Below are 20,279 nucleotides of genomic sequence, written 5' to 3'. Positions count from 1 at the left end.
TCTAAATTCTCCACAGTTAACCTTTGCCTTTTGTCACTGAGAATCATTTTGAAATCAGAAAAACTTCTTTCAACCGAAACTGATATGAGAGGCGCAAATTTTAAATTAGGTACAATAGAAACATCAATACTCACTGGAACATTTACACTTTCCCCCGATATCACTCTTGATACTTTTTCCAACAATGAAAATCCTACATTCTTATTTAATACGTTGTCCCACTTATTTTTAACTTTTTTCCCAGTTTCGCCCAAAGAAGAATGTATGTTCACTTGAGCTTCCTTTACTATTGCTATTTGGCTACAAAGAGATTGTTTTTCACGTTCTAATTGTTCAATGCTTGCAGGTATGAAAGAAAAGTTTGATGTTATGTAGGCAATATCGTTTTTCACTCGTGAGTCATTCAGACAATCTTTCACTGCTTTCACACACGCTGCACTATCAGTTTCAGGTAATTTATCAATAACTGTGACCACTTCTTTAAAATACTTAGAATAATACACCACTGACTGAATCCAGGTTCCCCATCGTGTAACAACCGGCTAAGGTGGGAGTGGGATATCTGCAAAGTTCTCTCTGAATATTGAAATCCAGGATGGGGCTTTACAAAAACATTTTTTTGCGTTAGAAATAAACGAATTGACAAGAGGAAATTCATTCCGGATTGTTTCAGAAACCCTGTGAAGGCCATGTGCTAGACAGGTTACATGCATGAGGTTAGGATAAAATGTTTTAAGCAGTGGAGCTGCAGCAACCATGTATGAGGCAGCATCAGTACAAAACAACAGAACTTTAGAATCGTCTATATTACCTGAGTATAAAGACTGTAGGCCTTTATTTACAAAATAAGCATTAGCTTGGCTATTCACTTTCGAAAGTTTAAGGAACTTAAGGAACACATACGAGGTGTGGAATCGAAGGTCAATCAGGACTAAGTTTTCCTACTACCATATTTGCTATATACCTATTCATAGGATCTGAGGTTTCATCCACAGAGACCCATATGTAAGAATCACCTATATCCTCCCAAATGGAAGCTAAAGTTTCATTGTATATTCTGTCTAAGTAATTTTTTCTTAGGGTCGACTCAAATGGGATATTTGGTTTGCAGTATTTTTGTAAAAACTGTCTTAAAACCGGATTTTCAATTGCATTCCAGGGGATGTTAGCAGCAACAAACGCTCTGGTTAAATCAGCATAGAAATTGCTGCTGAGATTGGATGAAGTAGGCTGTGTTAGTAAAGTTTGTTGCAGTTGATTTTTCTGCTGAGCTTTAGCCTTATGAGCCGCTCCTTGCACATGCTGCTTTAGGTAGCACTTCTTTTCTTGCGAAATCTAAAAATGTAAAGTAAATTGAATTAAAATAAAATCCTAATTGTTGTATTGCCGTATTTCTATCACAAAGTTAGTGGGTTCGAACAATCAAAATTTTAATGACCTGCAAATATTTTAACTATCGGAATTTAAAAGGTTAAAGTGTAGTGGTCTTAAAAAGAATTATACCTTAGGACAGCTCAGTCAATGTATAAATATTATAGGCCTACTCATTAAAATTAATAGAATTTATATATTTCAACTATTGTTGCATACGTGTTTGCTACAAATCTTGCAGAATATTATTTTTCCATCATAAGTGAATTCTGAATATTCTGTTAGCCATTGCCGGATCAATGTAGATTTCGAACTTATATTTTTCGGCATTATCGCGTTAAACTTCACAGGAAAACGTCCTACCGCTCAGAACTTCTCAACACAAATAAGGTGAGGGAAAGAGCAACTGTTAACGAGCATTCAAATTAACCGTTGTTATTGAGATTCAATTGGACAAAAATACAAGTTCCACTTATTGTTGCATTTCCTGGTAGTGTTAACACTAGGAGGGCCATTCTTTTAAATATTTTGTAACGGTTTACCCTACAATTTCTCAGTTTTACGACTTTTCATAAATATTTCAAAAACACTCTTTCTCCAAAAATTGTGATTTTATGACACTCTGAAGGGCAGTACAGCTAATCGGTTTCAGACCGAAAACAGTCACTTTTATAGTATAGTATATCTCTGAATCGGTAGCAGCACATGTTGTGATTGTTGCCTGCTTCAAACTAAGGTTGGTTCTTTGTCGACATTTATGCCTCCAAACATGTTAAATTCGGTGAAATCTATTGCGAGTGTCGTGAGATTCAAAACATTTTGTTTCCTTTATCAATGGTTTCATGGCCGGTGTGAAGCAAACTTTCCACTTTTTAAATGCCTTAAATTTCGCAGTGAATGCATGTATAAATTATAAAAAGTAAGAGTAAAATGCGAAACTTTACAGTGAGTTAGGCATTTTTAGGTGAATATTAACAAATTAGGCTCTGATAACCGTTTTAGGGCATTTTAGGGCACTATAAAACTCTTTGAATACCTTTCAATTTCCATGAAACACAAATATTAATAATTATTTTTACTTTTCTCCTAAAGAAACAAAATAGGCATTTGCCCTAGAATCCGATGTCTGGTTATAACAAACACCATCACAGAGCAACTATTACATAATTAGATTAATCATAACTACCAAATTGTTCGGGCAATAAATGGTAACAATGAACATTATTATCATTGGAATTACAAATCAGAAATTAAAAACATAGAGTACTAACGAGTAAATCATTCGACAGTAATACTGTAGTTCAATTTAGTTCTATTGTCCACGCCTGATAAACAATACACAGTTACATTTTAGCTTGTATTCGCTGGTTATTCATTATGCTACTGCATATAATTTATAATGGTCAAAAACAATCGCTCTGATTGTGGCTTGTTATACAGTACGCAATCATTTAATTTATAAACAAAAATACATACTTACGCAATTATCATACTATAAAAATGTATGTTTTTTTTTTCTAATTTTAGACTGAGGTTATACTTCCTGAGCATTACAAAAGTCTTTATTAAAAACTAGAGGATAAGTTAATACCACTTATGTTAATGAAACTTTATTGATCAGACCGGCTTCTCATACTTTCCTTGATTTGTAGCTCCCTTAATCACAGCTTTATCACTTCTGAACTGTTATTATTCTTCATATATTAAGTACAAAGAGCGTCGTTAGTTTTAATAGTGGAATTCATATCAACTCTTCTTTAATGCAAGAAAATGTTCTCCATACACTAATCGAACACTGACACTGATAGACATAATTCAGTTAAATAATCCCGGAAAGTAAGTGTTTATGTAAGGTAGTAACGACAAAATTTGTACTTGAAGCAAGTAAGGAGATAGGTTTACAAGTAAATCCAAACAAGACAAAGTATATGATTATGTCTCGTGACGAGAATATTGTACGAAATGGAAATATAAAAATTGGAAATTTGTCCTTTGAAGAGGTGTAAAAATTCAAACATCTGGGAGCAACAGTAACAGATATAAATGATACTCGGGAGGAAATTAAACACAGAATAAATATGGGAAATGCCTGTTATTATTCGGTTGAGAAGCTTTTATCATCCAGTCTGCTGTCAAAAAATCTGAAACTTAGAATTTATAAAACAGTTATATTACCGGTTGTTCTTTACAGTTGTGAAACTTGGACTTTCGCATTGAGGGAGGAACATAGGTTAAGGGTGCTTGAGAATAAGGTACTTAGGAAAATATTTGGGGCTAAGAGGAATGAAGTTACAGGAGAATGAAGAAAGTTACACAACACAGAAGTGCACGCATTGTATTCTTCACCTGACATAATTAGGAACATTAAATCCAGACGTTTGAGATGGGCAGGGCATGTAGCACGTATGGGCGAATCAAGAAATGCATATAGAGTGTTAGTTGGGACGTTGGAGGGAAAAAGACCTTTGGGAAGGCTGAGAGTAGATGGGAAGATAATATTAAAATGAATTTGAGGGAGGTGGGATATGATGATAGAGAGTGGATTAATCTTGCTCGGGATAGGGACCAATGGCGGGCTTATGTGAGTGCGGCAATGAACCTTCGGGTTCCTTAAAAGCCAGTAAGTAAGTAACGACAAAATTAACATGTTTCCGATTACGTCATATTCTCTACCTTATGTTATGAAATATAAAATTGAAAATTTGATAACAAAAACTGGACAAGTGCAAAATTATAAATAATAAAAAACTGTTCCTCACGTTTCTCATACAAGAAAATAATCTGACAAATTTTATATAGGTACCTCATACATGTACCAACTTTGGTAAAAAAAAAAGAAGAGAACCACTGTTCTCTTCAATATGGTGCCTTGAAAAAGAAAGAAAAAAAAACATTAAGACATAACCACTTTTGCAGAAAATTTTATATGTACACTTATTAATTGAGAAAAAGTATATGGAATCATGTTTCAATCATATTGTCAACTGTATCAACATACAATTAAATACTTTATAAGTGTTTTCTTAAACTAGAAATGAATGATTTCGTAAACAACATCAAATTATTACGTTTATATTTTTATGCTCGACCATGCAGAAATGTAGTAATTATACACATGGTAGCAGCCCTTTAATGAACCTCATTAAAGTACACCTATTCATTAAAGTTCAGGTGTTCCACCAATCAGAAAACACCATTGTAGCAATATGAAAGCGCAAGTATCGATTATTCTCGGATATGCAATAGAAAGACAACTAGCGCGAGACATTTGTTTCTCCGAAAAAAAATCAATATTTCGCGTCTGCGTCTCAAAATTTACGTGGTATTGCACAAGGTCAGTTCCACTCACCAGTCAGATAAGAATAACATAAATACTTATGAATTATTTCAAGTTAGAAATATGGTCGAGCATAAAAAGTCGTATGAAACTTGACTATAATGGTAATTAAAACTCTCGTATGAAAATTATGAAACTTGCTTGTGCTCGTTTCATAAACATACTCGCGTCTTAATTACTACCATTATAGGCTCGTTGCATAATGTACTATTCTCTTTCTAAATCTGTGTCCTTCAATCTTTATATTCTTGGCACGTCAGTCATATTAAGTACCGAAAAATAATTATTCTAATAACACAATAATTCGAATTTGGTGGGATATCAATTAAGTCAAAACAGTCGATAAGAGTAAATCAGTAATAATTAAAATTATCGATATACCAGCGCAACTATAAAACTTAGCAAAATCAATGAGGTAATAAATACAGAAAAATTACCTAATGATTTAATTAAAAGAAATTGCCTAATGGGAGAAAACTTTGAGAAAATTATCATGAAGTAATCCAGAAAATTTTCGGATTTACAAAAAAATTTACCGTGAAGTTTCCATTACCATATACAGTATTAGATTTCTTGTAGCAAGTTTCTTTTTCAAGATCCGTAAATTGTATTGCAGATATACAGCCTTATCTGTTTGGGTATGGATAACATTAATTTATTATTATCAAGCTATTTTTTTGGTAGGAAAAATTTCTTGCTGGTTATATTATGATTAAAGAAGGGAGTTTCCATATATGACAATCAACAATGCATAATCTGGAAGGACAAATTAAAATATTAGATTATTAAAATGGCTACTACAAATCAATAGCTGGCACACTCTGTTCTTTGGTATCTTAATTTGAAGGTGTTAAAAGAGTTTAAAGGGAATTTCGATGTGAGTATGGTGTGCGTAATTTACCTAAATACGATTCCACAATGTTGTGATACTGAAAGTTTTGTAGAAACAGGTTCTGTGTTAAAAAAATGAAAAATGCAGGAGGTCGCAGGCGAAACCCAGTACGAGAAGCAGCTATCTCTTGGCTTGGTCCCCAAACTTCCCACACTTAACCCCTCCTGACTTCTTCGTGTGGGGTTTTGTTAAAGACATTGTCTATTCACAGAAACCCAGAAACATTGATGATCTGAGAGTAAAACTTACTGAAGCTTTTCAACAAATCACCCTTCTTATATTACAACGGGCATGAGCTGAATTGCATCACCGTTATGAGTTGAGAAAGGTGTGCAAGGGGGTCATGTTGAGCTCTGAGGAATCTCCCAACTTTCAGTGTTGTATACACAAAGTTTCAACAAAAAAAAGTTCGGTAGTAAATGTGTTACGGTGTTTTTATTTTATCCATACCCTAACGCAGTGATATCGAAGCAAGCGCATTTTTCTGACCTTGACGTCGTGCGCGGGCATTAAGCGCTAGGTATGCTAGGAGGAATAAGCAGCCTGTTGGATGAAGAAAACAGTGGTGCACAAACTTCAAACGCAACGTGAAATTTTAGGTCGTTATTTTTATATGGCTTCTTTCTGTTTATTATTTTCTATATTGTCTGTAAAACAAAAGTACTAACACCTATTTCTTAGCCTAATATTGCAGTTGTGTTTTAAACGTTAATAACACAATAAAGAGTAAAGAAGAAATATTCACACAAATTCCATAATAACTACAATTATACTGCACTAAGTGAATTAAACACATCATACATAAAGAAAGTGTTATCCGAAAGAAAGACATTGAATATGACATGATAAGTTGAAATTGATATTGATTGTATCTTTAGCCCTATAAAAGTCATCAAAACAATATTATAGTACAGAGCAAAGTTACCTAGGTATATGTTTTAACTGTAACTAATATTACTTACTTACTTACTTACTTACTGGCTTTTAAGGAACCCGGAGGTTCATTGCCGCCCTCACATAAGCCCGCCATTGGTCCCTATCCTGAGCAAGATTAATCCAGTCTCTACCATCATATCCTACCTCCCTCAAATTAATTTTAATATTATCTTCCCAGCTGAGAAAATATTCATTTCGAATAAAAAAGTAAACTGTGAAAAATGAACATTAAAATTAAAACTTACATTCTTATAAAGCACTTATACTTCTCAGACAAATCTAAATATTAACATGGATACAGTTTTAATAATTTCTCTTGCCTTCATCTATTGAAACAGTGCTGGCCATCCCTATATATATTGGAGCTCGATCAAGCGGCATATACTGCCTCTTTCGTTTGTCTCTCTCCTTTCCGCTGTAAAGCGCTCAGGCTCTCCTGAGCTCTAAAGCGCGCTTGTTCCTATAGGCATCAATTGACATGACTGATATAGGGGTTTATTAAAGACATTGTCTATTCACAGAAACCCAGGAACATTGATGATCTGAGAGTAAAAATTGCTCCAGCTTTTCAACAAATCACCCCTCTTATGTTACAACGGACATGGGCTGAATTGCATCACCGTTATGAGTTGTGCAGGGTGAACAATGGAGGTCATGATTAGCTCTGAGGAATCTCCCATCTTTTAGTGTTGTATGCACAAACTTTCAACCAATAAAGTTCAGTAGTAAATGTTTTACGAGGTTTTTATTTTATCAATACCCAAACGGATCACCCTGTATAAGTAGTGGAATTTTAAGTTTTATCTATGGATTTATAGATTCTCTTACTCAATATGAAATGATGAAAGAGTGATGGAGCGGAGAAAAATTCTCTCCGGTGCCGGGATTTGAACCCGGGTTTTCAGCTCTACTTGCTGATGCTTTATCCACTAAGCCACGCCGGATACAATCCCGACGCCGTTTAGAATCGTCTCAGATTAAGCTCCATCTCTGGGGTTCCCTCTGGTGGCCGCCCTCTGCACTACGTCATAGATGTCTATGAACGCAGGACCGAAGTCCATACATGTGTTGAGGTGCACTCAGATGAGTGACTGATTGGCCGGGATCCGACGGTATGGGCGCCGTCTTAAATCACAAAGTGATTTATTACGCATATCATATATATATATATATATATATATATATATATATATATATTGATGTACCGAAGTACATATGATATTTCCATGATATGTGTATCCGGCGTGGCTTAGTGGATAAAGCATCAGCACGTAGAGCTGAAAACCCGGGTTCAAATCCCGGCGCCGGAGAGAATTTTTCTCCGCTCCATCACTCTTTCATCATGTGATGACGCAGAATATCTGCATGTAAATATCATATGTACTTCGGTACATCAATATATATATGAAATGGTAACTGAGCGATTGGCTTTTAAAATACGCTCTCAGAAACTTCACCCTCTCAGCGCGACAAACTGTGGTGCGTAAAAGAAGACGTGCGGGCTAGGCTATGCTTTAAGGACGCCGGGACGCAGGTCGCCTTTAAGCGGGTGGTCCCAGTACAATTCCTCACCCAAATGTACTTCACCGAGCTCGTAATGACAATCTATAGTTAGCTGCACTGGCAAGATATATCCAAGCCTTCAATCGATAAGGATAGGCCAAACAGCAGAACACACACAGACAACAAATTTATGGGCTTCCTGCATTCACATCACTTCGACGTTTCAACACATTTATATCGCACATGGCCAACCATCCTCTGAGTACCTTATCTATCATTCATTTGTTTAAGTGCATTGGCATCGATTTTACGAAATCCTATCACGATCACTATCGTCTATGCAAATCATACTAGAAAGATGATGGTGTGTAGGTTTTATATTGCTGATGTTTTCAATTGAATCAGTCATTTATAAAAACCACGTGAGTCCACATATTTACAAAAATAAGTTACCGGTACTATAGGAAGTACTGTGGATAGACGCATCATTTCCAGTCAAAACAAAGTAAGTCCCATCATTACTAAGCATTCTATAAAATCTTAAAATATTGAGTTCTTTCAAAACCACATCAGTCACGGACTCATGTGGCTTTAACGCTTAACGTCACGATGCAGCCATGACGCATTTGCTATCATGCACTGCTTTGTCAAGGTGTTGGACAGTGAGTTTAGATCCAAAAGTTCTGTAGAGGAAAAAAAATATCGACAGTATTCTATGAAAGTACCTGTACTAGAGAGAATAGATATTTTTAATAAAACTACGTGATTGTAAAGCAAAAATGAACAAGATATGTACCTGTGTACCTTCAAGGACTTGTAGACGTGCAAGATATAAAGAGAAAAAGTCCTTGAACAGAGATCCCAAAGCAAGACACACCGTTTTTTTTTTTTTTGGAGGGATAATATACAATATATACTATTTTATTTTTGTGAACCAGAGTGCTGAATTGGAGTTAAATGGCTCGCTTGAACTCGGTCGAATGTCGCACGCTCGAGTGAGATCAGATCGGTCGTGATACGCTCGTGATAAAGAGAAGCACAGTACAAGGTCATCTCACCAACATGTCTTATCTTGTACGGAAGGCGACATATAAGATACACATATGTTTTGCTCACAAGGTAAAAATAAGACTTTATTTTCTGCGTTTATGACAAACGTCTAATGGAACGATTATTGAAAACAATTTTTGTGGCAGCTGTATAAGAGTGTACAGAGGATTATTGCATTAAAAACTCGATTTTGAAAAATTGTAACGAAGACCGTTATTCGGCCCAACGCTTTAATTTTTATTATGGATAAAATTTTAATAAATATACATATCCACATTTAAGTAATTCAAATGCAACTTACTGAAAACTACAATTTTGAGAACTGTCCTTTTCCCACCCACCTCCTCAATCGTAGAGCGCGGCGTAAGAGCTGAGATGTTATGAAAATAAGAATGCCAACTAGATATACAGATGACTCTCTCAGTCATGGACCAGAGCCGTTGTCGAGGAGAAGCGTGTTGCATTGCAGAACCCGTTGGGGACGGCTTCCGCTCGGCATACGGAAATGGTCTGGAATATCTAGTAGCTGTTAACGGAACTGCGTTAAGTATATTTCTGTGGAATCTCAGAGTTGAAAATTCATCCACCGAGTTCTATAATCTCCTCGCTTTCTCCCAGGGGCTTTTACGCACAACAGATCTACCAACTATCGCAATGCACAACGACTCTTGTCCACCTCTCCTATTAATATTAATAGCACTATAATCAATTAATACTGCTATTAAAAGCATTAAAAATGACAAAGTTTCAAAACTGATTAAAATCACTTTATTGCCGAATTCTTCTGAGTTATATTAGAACGCGAACATACTGAAAACGTTTAGATGAATAACATCAATGCTTCCTGATGTAATATTCACATAGGCCAATTTAATAATTTCTTATGCATATATCTATTGGTTTCCAATACAGAGAACATGATCATTTACTCTTTTCAAATGTTCTGATTTAATTGATATCACACCAAATACGAACTCGCGCGTCTCTTACCGACGGGCCAGTTTAAAAGTGAAACAACTCAAAATTTAAAGTTTTTACAAAACCTGCATTTTAAAGCGTCATGTTTCTGTGTAAAATCATAGAATCGTTGAAATTACTACAAATTCCATGGATGATCTCGTAATATATATAGACAGACAGACAGACAGGTAGATACACAGACAGACAGACAGACAGATAGACAGATAACCATAACTGCGTGATAACTAAAGTTTACTTTAAGAGTCTAAATGTTTGTGTTTCGTGTTGGGTGTATTTGTGTAGTGTAATGTGGAGTCAAAGAGTGTGTGTTCTGAAATTTTGTGTTGAGAATTTCATACGAACAATACGAAATACGAATTATATAGGCACACAAAAACACATTCAAAAGAAATTCTCAACAACCAGTTGTGAAGACGGGCGATAACAGGCTGAAACATGTTAACGAGGTAATGTAAAATTTAAACACGAGAAAGAAACACAATATGTTTTCCGAACTTTTTATATATTTTGTTCAACATACAACATAAAATATAATTAATTTATTAAATGGCGATATTAAAAAGGTAAAAGGTATCCCCGTAACATGCCATGAAGGCACTTGGGGGGCATGGAGGTAGAGCCCCATGCTTTCCATGACCTCGGCACTAGAATGAGGTGGTGTGGTCGGCACCACGCTCTGACCGCCTCTTACCCCCGAGAAAGACCCGGTACTAAATTTTATAGGAGGCTGAGTGAACCTTGGGGCAGTTCTAAAAGTTTGGCAACGAGAAAATATCCTGTCACCACCTGGGATCGAACCCCGGACCTTCCAGTCCGTAACCAGCTGCTCTACCAACTGACTACCCGGCCGCCCAATAATAATAATAATAATAATAATAATAATAATAATAATAATAATAATAATAATAATAATAATAAAAGGTAAAAAGGTAAAGGTATCCCCGTAACATGCCATGAAGGCACTTGGGGGCATGGAGGTAGAGCCCCATGCTTTCCATGACCTCGGCACTAGAATGAGGTGGTGTGGTCGGCACCACGCTCTGACCGCCTCTTACCCCCGAGAAAGACCCGGTACTAAATTTTATAGGAGGCTGAGTGAACCTTGGGGCAGTTCTAAAAGTTTGGCAACGAGAAAATATCCTGTCACCACCTGGGATCGAACCCCGGACCTTCCAGTCCGTAACCAGCTGCTCTACCAACTGACTACCCGGCCGCCCAATAATAATAATAATAATAATAATAATAATAATAATAATAATAATAATAATAATAATAATAAAAGGTAAAAAGGTAAAGGTATCCCCGTAACATGCCATGAAGGCACTTGGGGGCATGGAGGTAGAGCCCCATGCTTTCCATGACCTCGGCACTAGAATGAGGTGGTGTGGTCGGCACCACGCTCTGACCGCCCTACTCGTGTTAATTATGTAAGCATGTGCGGCTTACAGCTGTTTCGGTGCTACTTCACACCATCCTCAGAGCCTAGTAGATACTGGCGCTATCTCAACTTCGATACCTGTTGTGTCGGTGCGTTCGTGTGATGAAGAGTTGTGTCAAATTGTGTGTGTGTTCTGAAATTGATCTGTGTGTTGAGAATTTAATCAGGGTGTGTTTTAGTGTGTCTGTATATTTCATATTGTTCTAGTGTGTTGAGTTTTTGGTTTTTGGGTTGTATGTGTAGAATTACAATGTCTGTATTTATGTTATTGTATGTGTGGTTGACATTAGTTATGTGTTCGGCATATGTAGATGTATTGTGTCCTCTGGTTATTGCTTTAATGTGTTCTTTGTATCGAGTTTGGAATGATCGGCCTGTCTGTCCAATGTAGAAACTGTCGCAACTATAGAATGTGAGTTTGTATACGCCTGTGTAGTTGTATTTATTTGTTTGTGTTGTTTGTGTGTTAAAATGTCTTAGTAGTGTGTTTTCTGTTCCGTACGCTATGTTGTATTTCTGTATAATTATTTATATTCAAGTGTTAAAAGTGTTGTACGAAAGATTCAACATGGAAAATATAATTTACATCGATGTATTATGCTATTTACATTGAACTATTTAAGCTAATATTGGGCGATTACTCCCGCAAATTAAAAAGTCTCTTTCAGACTGAAACTTCCAGGTTTATTTTTTTCTTCCCAGAGGCATCCAATGTTTAACATTTGCCTTCCGTTTCACTGCGTCCTCCCCGCTGGAAGCTCTGTGATATTCTGACCACAAGACCAGACCGTCGGTAAATTTAGTGCTGTGTAATACCCAGGAGAGGTTGTACGAAAAAGAACAATCCTTAAATTCTCTTTCCTAGTTTTTTATCCTCACATTAGTTATTGCTGGTTCAAGTATTAATAGTTGGTAAGACATGATATCCTATTGTGGTGTGAGATATGTTTAAGTACAGGGACATCATTTTATTTTTACTAACATTTCCAATATTAACCTGGCTATACCTTAGGATTAACGGTTGAGAACCGCAAACACCGTTTGCCACCCCCTTCCACTACTGGAGTTCAATGATACTGACGTAAAATACAAAGAAATCACTTTACTAGGTATACGAGGAAAGAAAAGTAGTTCATCCATTTACGTAAACTCGAAATATCGCGATTTTGAATTTGATCATTTTCATTAGGTTTTTGTTTAATCAAAATACAGTACTATATTAACAATAAGTGTTTTTACTCACGAACTGAGCTGTCCATGCGAACGTATTCATTATGCAGTGTATATTATACTGTCTACAGCACATTAGCGTACAATATAGAGAATGAAGTTAAATTGAAAAATAATCATAATATGGATATTTAAACACATTTTTGAAAATGGTGGCCGTTCATTTCGATACAGGCTTCAGTTCTTTTGTGCATATTATCGCCCTATAGACTATTGTACCTAATTCCAGTTACCAGTTTCGTCCTTCGTACTAGTAACTGATGTTGAAATAATTCTGTACCTACTCTATAAAAGAGTACCTTACGTACTGTAAATTCAATATTCACTTCTGCCCAACCCGAAGAGATAAAATGACTCAGACATGCTATATAATGTCCGTCCAAGTAGTTTTGTCGCAAGGTCGTAGAAAGGAGGAAAATCACGTGACAGTTGTATAATACGAGTATTACAGTACGTAGATGTCCAATTCCTATCAGAAATTAATATTTTCATACGTCTTGATTACACAACTTTTAACACTGTATCACTTCGGAATATGTATTATATGACTTTGTGTTAAATTCTATCGTACCTGGTTTACATGTTTCGACCTATTATGGGTCATCCTCAGAGGACAAATAATGACAAAAAATACGATCCCTAGTCACATAGAATACTACACGATGGGAACTAATTTTGATCAACCTGTTATGTTCATATTTTATTATTATTTTATTGTTACGCTATTATTCAAGTAATACACGTGATCATTAAATTACAGACGCTGCTCTTACTATAAGTTCTTTTATATTTATTATCCCAGACAAATATTGGCAATGTACGTATAAAAGAAAACGAGCAAATGTTGTAAGAATTCCAATCATGCCCGTCAGAATCTGAAACCAGGTTTACTGGTCCTAGAACAATTTGAATATCTAATCAATAGTGTGGTGTTGTTAAGCTAGATGAGGGATATGAATTAAACACCCTTTCATCCCCCACGCTTTGCTATCCTATGGGACTGACGTCAATCATTCATCGCTCCTCATTAATATACTCTGAGTAAACCCATCTGTAGATATGATTTAGCTGGAGGACCCTGCAGAGAAGATACTGTCATTAGATTCTAAAAGTAAACTTTAATTATCACGCAGTTACGGTTAATGAATTTTTAAATTAAAGTATTAGTTACTGTTCGCGTTCAGACCTAAAGTTTTTAACAGATAAAACACGATTGATTATTTAATATTGACTATTACACTTTTACTACGTCATACTATTACTTTAGACCAATAAAACGGTACCAAACTACGTGTTTAAACCAATCATGGCTGTGTATCCGGCAAATTTTATCACCTCCCTAGCATTTGTTTTTATCATCTCCCTAGCATTTGGTTTTTACCACCTCCCTAGCATTTGGTTTTTATCACCTCCCAGCAATTGTTTCCTTGTCTGCCGACATTCTACTATCAATAATTTGTACATTTTAAAATAATTCATGTTTATTTCATCATCCTTAATTACACATTTTCTACCATTTATCAAGTTTATATTATTTAGGTTATGTTACAGCTTCTGCTGTATGAGTCTATGGATAGTCAAGTACGTATGTGTATATATATAATATATATGGAATATAGATGGAATGTAACTATTTTAATGAAACTGAATCAAAACAGTCTTCTTGACTTGTAATTCTGCAGTGCTCGGGAAAGGTGACATAAGTCAGTTTCCACAAACCTTTCTTGATAATTTATTGACAACTTACGGAACATCTGCTCGCTTGGAAAAAAATACATAAGTATTCCTCCCATTACAATAATTCACACAGAAAAAAATGAAATCGACAGAAACCAGTGTAAGTTGTCAATAAATTATCAAATAAGGTTTGTGGAAACTGACTTATGTCCCAAGCACTGCAGAATTGTCCATAGAGTTGAATGAAGATTGTATAGTTGACAACATTGGTAACAAAACAACAGCTAATCATAACACACTATTGCCATCTAGCGGAATATTTGTAATGATGAGATGGTACCAAAATACATTTGAAGACAGTTTAGTATTTTCGAAAGAGTCTTCCAATAAGTGTGTCCCACTTTTCACATATTATAGCTGCCGTGTTTATGAAGCTATAGCATTCAGCTGTTATTAGCAATTAATCGCAGAACGTTACACTATTCCTGAACGCATAGAAATCATTAAAATTTATTATTAACCCAGATAAGACTGACGTCCTACATATAGGACACCGGACGTTTCACACAAACATGATAATAACATTGACTCTGACAGACTAAATATAAGAAAAAAAATTTGAGGCAATTTATAACACATAAGGATTATGGTATCATGATTGCCGACTATGAAAATCTTACACAGCAATGTTAAAATAATAAAACGTCAGGGTCCTATATATAGGACGTCAGTCTTATCTGGGTTAAAAGAGTCATCCGTTCGCCAAGCATTCCGTGCATTACGTGACGTGTACGGTGTGAGTAAAGGTACCGGTTTATGATAAGGGATTAGTTTTGTCCTCAATTGGAAAGTATTGATCTCAGAAACGTCTTATTTCAGCAAGATGCTGCCACGAGTCATACTGCTTACGAAACAGTCGACCTTCCGAGAGAGAAGTTCACAGCTTCATCATTTTGCGTGGTGGTCATGTTAACTGGTACGCGAGTTCATGTGATTTAACACCTATGGATTACTTCTTATGGGGTTATGTTAAATAATGGGTTTATGCCAACAAGCCAGAAACAGTTAATGACCTAAGGAACAATATAACGTGCATTATTCGTGAATTTGAGCATGGTTTATATTTGTCTGTTTTTGAAAATTGGAATACCCGTATAGGCCCAACCCAACCAAGGCGCGGCAGCCATTTAACTGACGTTCTCTTCCGTACGTAATGCCATTAATTGTGCTTCAAAATAATAGTAATTAAATAAATAAGTCTCTTTCGTTTATACAATTTATTTCATTCTAAATATGTGACAATCTTATTGGAAGACCATTTATTATAGTGTAATAGAGTACTTTATTTCTACTAATCTTTATATACTTTCTTCTAATCGTCTAATATTCAATTAAATCCCACTCGAGTTTTGATTTACTCAAGATAAATCGAAACCTCTAGTGAGATTACTGTTTATAATAATGTTTTGCATAGTTTAACTTTAGAAATGGATCTTGTGTTGCCAACTTATAGAAGAAAATATAGTAAAAAAAGATAAAAAGAAAGAAATCGAGGATAGAAGCAGAATGAAGACAAAAGAAGAAATAAAATCAGGACATAAATATAAACGAAAAAGGAAGAGAGTTCCTTTCACGCTTTGACCTTGCTGTCAAGGAAGGACCTCGGTTTCCTGGATCAAACGAGACGATATAAAACATCGAAGTCATGAAGGTGGCAGACACTTTCTCATTGCAAATTTTATGCATGCAGTAAGAACAACAAACAGTTCTTTAGCAGTTTATGTTACATTTCTTCTATTCACTCACTCCAAAGACGTACATGAACAAAAGTAAATAATTTAATATACACCTTGATATTCTGAATTTTACGCTATGTTATGACGCCGAAAAACGAAATATTTAAATTCATTTAAATGTTTTTCTTCGCCTAAGAAAGTATGGATCGACTCTTGGTGGTGGAAAATCTTTGTCCTTTAGCGCGATTCACACGATAACATTCTTTTCAGTATTTCGTTACGGCACGCGCGTGAGCTGGGACCAAAACTGTAAAAATGCTTTCTCTCTATTTCGTATTGATGGCTGATACGGTTAGTATTTAAATGTAATTATTATTGTTATTATTATTATTATTATTATTATTATTATTATTATTATTATTATTATTACTTACTTACTTACTGGCTTTTAAGGAACCCTAAAGTTCATTGCCGCCCTCACATAAGCCCGCCATAGGTCCCTATTCTGAGGAAGATTAATCCATTCTCTATAATCATATCCCATCTCCCTCAAATCCATTTTAATATTATCCTCCCATATACGTCTCAGCCTCCCCAAAGGTCTTTTTCTCTCCGGTCTCCCAACTAATACTCTATATATGCATTTCTGGATTCGCCCATACGTGCTACATGCCCTGCCTATCTCAAACGTCTGGACTTAATGTTCCTAATTATGTCAGGTGAAGAATACAATGCGTGCAGTTCTGCGTTGTGTAACTTTCTCCATTCTCCTGTAACTCCATCCCTTTTAGCCCCAAATATTTTCCTAAGCACCTTATTCTCGAACACCCTTAGCCTCTGTTCCTCTCTCAAAATGACAGTCCAAGTTTCACAAACATACAGAACAATCGGTTATATAACTGTTTTATAAATTTTAACTGCCAAATTTTTTGAGTGCAGACTGGATGACAAAAGCTTCTCAACCGAATAATAACAGGCATTTGTTCTATTTATTCTGCGTGTAATTTCCTCCCCACTGTAATTTTTATTCGTTGTTGCTCCAAGATATTTGAATTTTCCACTTTTTCAAAGGATAAAGTTCCAAATTTTATATTTCAATTTCATACAAAGTTCCCGTCAAGTGACATAATCATATACTTTGTCTTTTCCGGATTTTGCTTTCAGACCTAGGATATTTAATTTTAATTTGGCGTGCATTTTCCTTGAGAAGATCTACTATTAGGATGAACATGCAAATTCATGAGTTATTTAGGAGTGGAAAAATTAATAAAAATCTCTCTTTTGGCATTGAAAAGCCATGAAAATTGTTTAAAAAAACGCAGGTAGAATTAAATTATAAATAAAGCCGCCATAAATAAGGGTTCGAATAGATCGGCCTATTAATCAATTCATAAAGAATAATCATTAAAAACCAATTGTGTGACAATTTGAAAGGAAAAAGAAAACATTAAGATAAATGATACGAAAACATAGTAAATAATTTACACTAAAAGTTTGTTGGGTACAAATGATTACTAATTATAGCTAAGGATGATTTTAACACATGAGATCCTATGGCATCAATCGTAGCATCGGAAATTTTAAATTGTTTACGTTGATTTAAAGTTTCTCATGGGATCGTGCCACGGGCACCAAACATGAGCCCAAAAACTATCCAATGTGTGATGTGGTATTGTGCTCCGAGATGCTGACAACAAGGCTCATATATGACTTGTTTTTCACGACACACCTCTTGTGGCTGTTGCTCATGCATCTCGAAACGGATTGTGGGATCAAGAATGACACCGTTATCCTTCTGCCGATCAATTATGATGATATCAGCACGTCTAGTAGAGCCATCAGAAGAGACGCAACCAACCTCCTCATAAACCTCATAGGAAGCATTCTGACGGATTGAAGCTGGGATGAGAGAACGAACCGTATTATGTCTGTTGATTCGGAGCAATTCTCCACGATGGCAGAAACCCAAGACGTGAGGAAGCGTTTCTTGCTCGTCGCATTTTCTGCAACGGGTTGAGTCAAGAGTTCTACCAGGGAGAGTACGTACAGGTATTGTATTAGGGGAGAGTCGGGTAGTATCGGACATCGGGTAATATCGGACAGTGAGTTTCTTTCATCTACTACACGATGATAGTACCTGATTGACATGGTTACGTTTCTGTGATGTCGCATAGAGAAACGCAACCATGTCAGTCAGGTACTACCATATGGTGGTAGATGAAAGAAACGCACTGTCCGATACTACCCGACTCTCCCCTACAGTTCATCTTAATGGCTTGCGTCCACTGACTGCTCGAAAGTCCCTTTTTGGATGAGATCCACGAATTACCTCTCTTCCAGTGCGAATAGAAAACAACTACCAAACCTTTACTTTTCAATTTGCTCCACTGATGAAAAGAATCTTCACGCAATGCTTTTCTTAGTTTTTGAGAAGAAATGCTTAAGATTCAATGTAAAACCTTCAAGTGGGTTTCAAAGATCGCTTTCGGTAACCGTTAAAGTGTAATTTAACAGTGCATGTTATTGCTTATTTTGCTAACCATAGCGAGTGCTATGGGTTTTGTTCAACTACTAGGAGTAACAACTTTATCATTTCAGGATGACTGTGTAAAATAGTTTCATTAAATATGATTACTAAAAATATAGTCAATAGAAGTGGATTTGTTTTTAAAAAGTCTGAATGGCTAATTTTAAATATTATTAACTCTAGCTGGATTACACATCATCTCGAATAGTAAAACGTGAGTGAGTTTATTACCTTCCATAATAAATGTTGTAATTATTGTGTGCACGAGGAAGTTACATGCACAGAGACATCGAGTTTACTTCCTTTTGCCGCATACTGCACCTCCGTGCTTGAAGCTAATGTAACAAGCATGTCACATTCTCTCTAGCTACGTTCTCATTTGCAGCCTTGTACGTAATAAAAAAGAAAGGGTGGCCAGAATGTTAACAATCCTTTCTTTGCATATGGCCCGCTCCACTACATGAAAGAACAGGGATGACATAAAAATATTTAATTAAGATTACTAAAATGTTGTAAAATGTTTATAAGTAACTAAGCACGAGTCTTACTCATTCAGGAATGGGGTAGTTTATCTTACATTGTATCAGTTAGTGGCATAGCATGAAATTTTAAGCAGGGGAAGCTAACTCAAGTTGTCTTTCATGTACATATGAGAAAACGTATTACAAAAATATAGTCTTGAAATAAATAGTAGTCAATGTCAAGCCAGCAGTCCGAAGATTGGTTGGAACCTCATAAGTAACACCAACAAGGCATGACCTCAAATGGTACGTAGTAAAATATGATTTCATGGTTTACACATATCTCTAACAAATAGACACGGTCATTTGTATTTTAAATCGCACTTTTGTTCGTAAATCAGTCTTGATAATAGAATTATCCTAAAAAATTCAAGTAAATTAGTGTCAGGAACTGTTATTTCACTCATTATTTATTATATCAGCCACAATGCACACTAATACTTCAACTGAACACAACTCACGAAAGGGATAACTCGGAAACTAAATTATTTGCAATGTCGAAGCTAGCTTCTCGTGAGTCTTGCGACCAGAGTAGTTTAGTTAGAAAGGGATGGAAAATCTGCGGGGTGGGTTACACAGAAGAATGAGTGAAAGAAACCAGTCTGCTTGGAAGCTGGTGTGTGCAGGCTTCTTGTTTACTGCTGCATCACAAATCATCCTCACCTGCCGCATCACAATATTTAACGCATAAATATAAATTCTATTAAAATTAATAAATAATTTTGTTCATAAACTGCAGGTTTATTATGAAATTATTATCAACTGGGGAAGCAGAGTTTTTAGCTTACATTGACCTAAGCCACTGGTATTAGCTTGCATTCATTTCAAACTTACTAGCAATAAAATAAATAAAACTACGAAAATCTCAACTTTTTTCCATAGTTTTCCACTGTTAGGCCAATCAATTTCTCTATCAGTTACAAATGAAAAACTCTGACACACTTTCTGTAACATTCTACTCAATGAATACTAGCGACATTTCTCTAATCATTAGCTTAATATTAATTTCATAACGATTTTTCGCTCAGACAACAGTTCTTATTTGTTATGACTAGAAGGCAAAAATTTACAGTAATATAT

The sequence above is a fragment of the Periplaneta americana genome, chromosome 13, assembly GCF_040183065.1.
Source record: "Periplaneta americana isolate PAMFEO1 chromosome 13, P.americana_PAMFEO1_priV1, whole genome shotgun sequence".
Taxonomy (NCBI): domain Eukaryota; kingdom Metazoa; phylum Arthropoda; class Insecta; order Blattodea; family Blattidae; genus Periplaneta; species Periplaneta americana.
Note: the sequence above shows the minus strand (reverse complement) of the source record.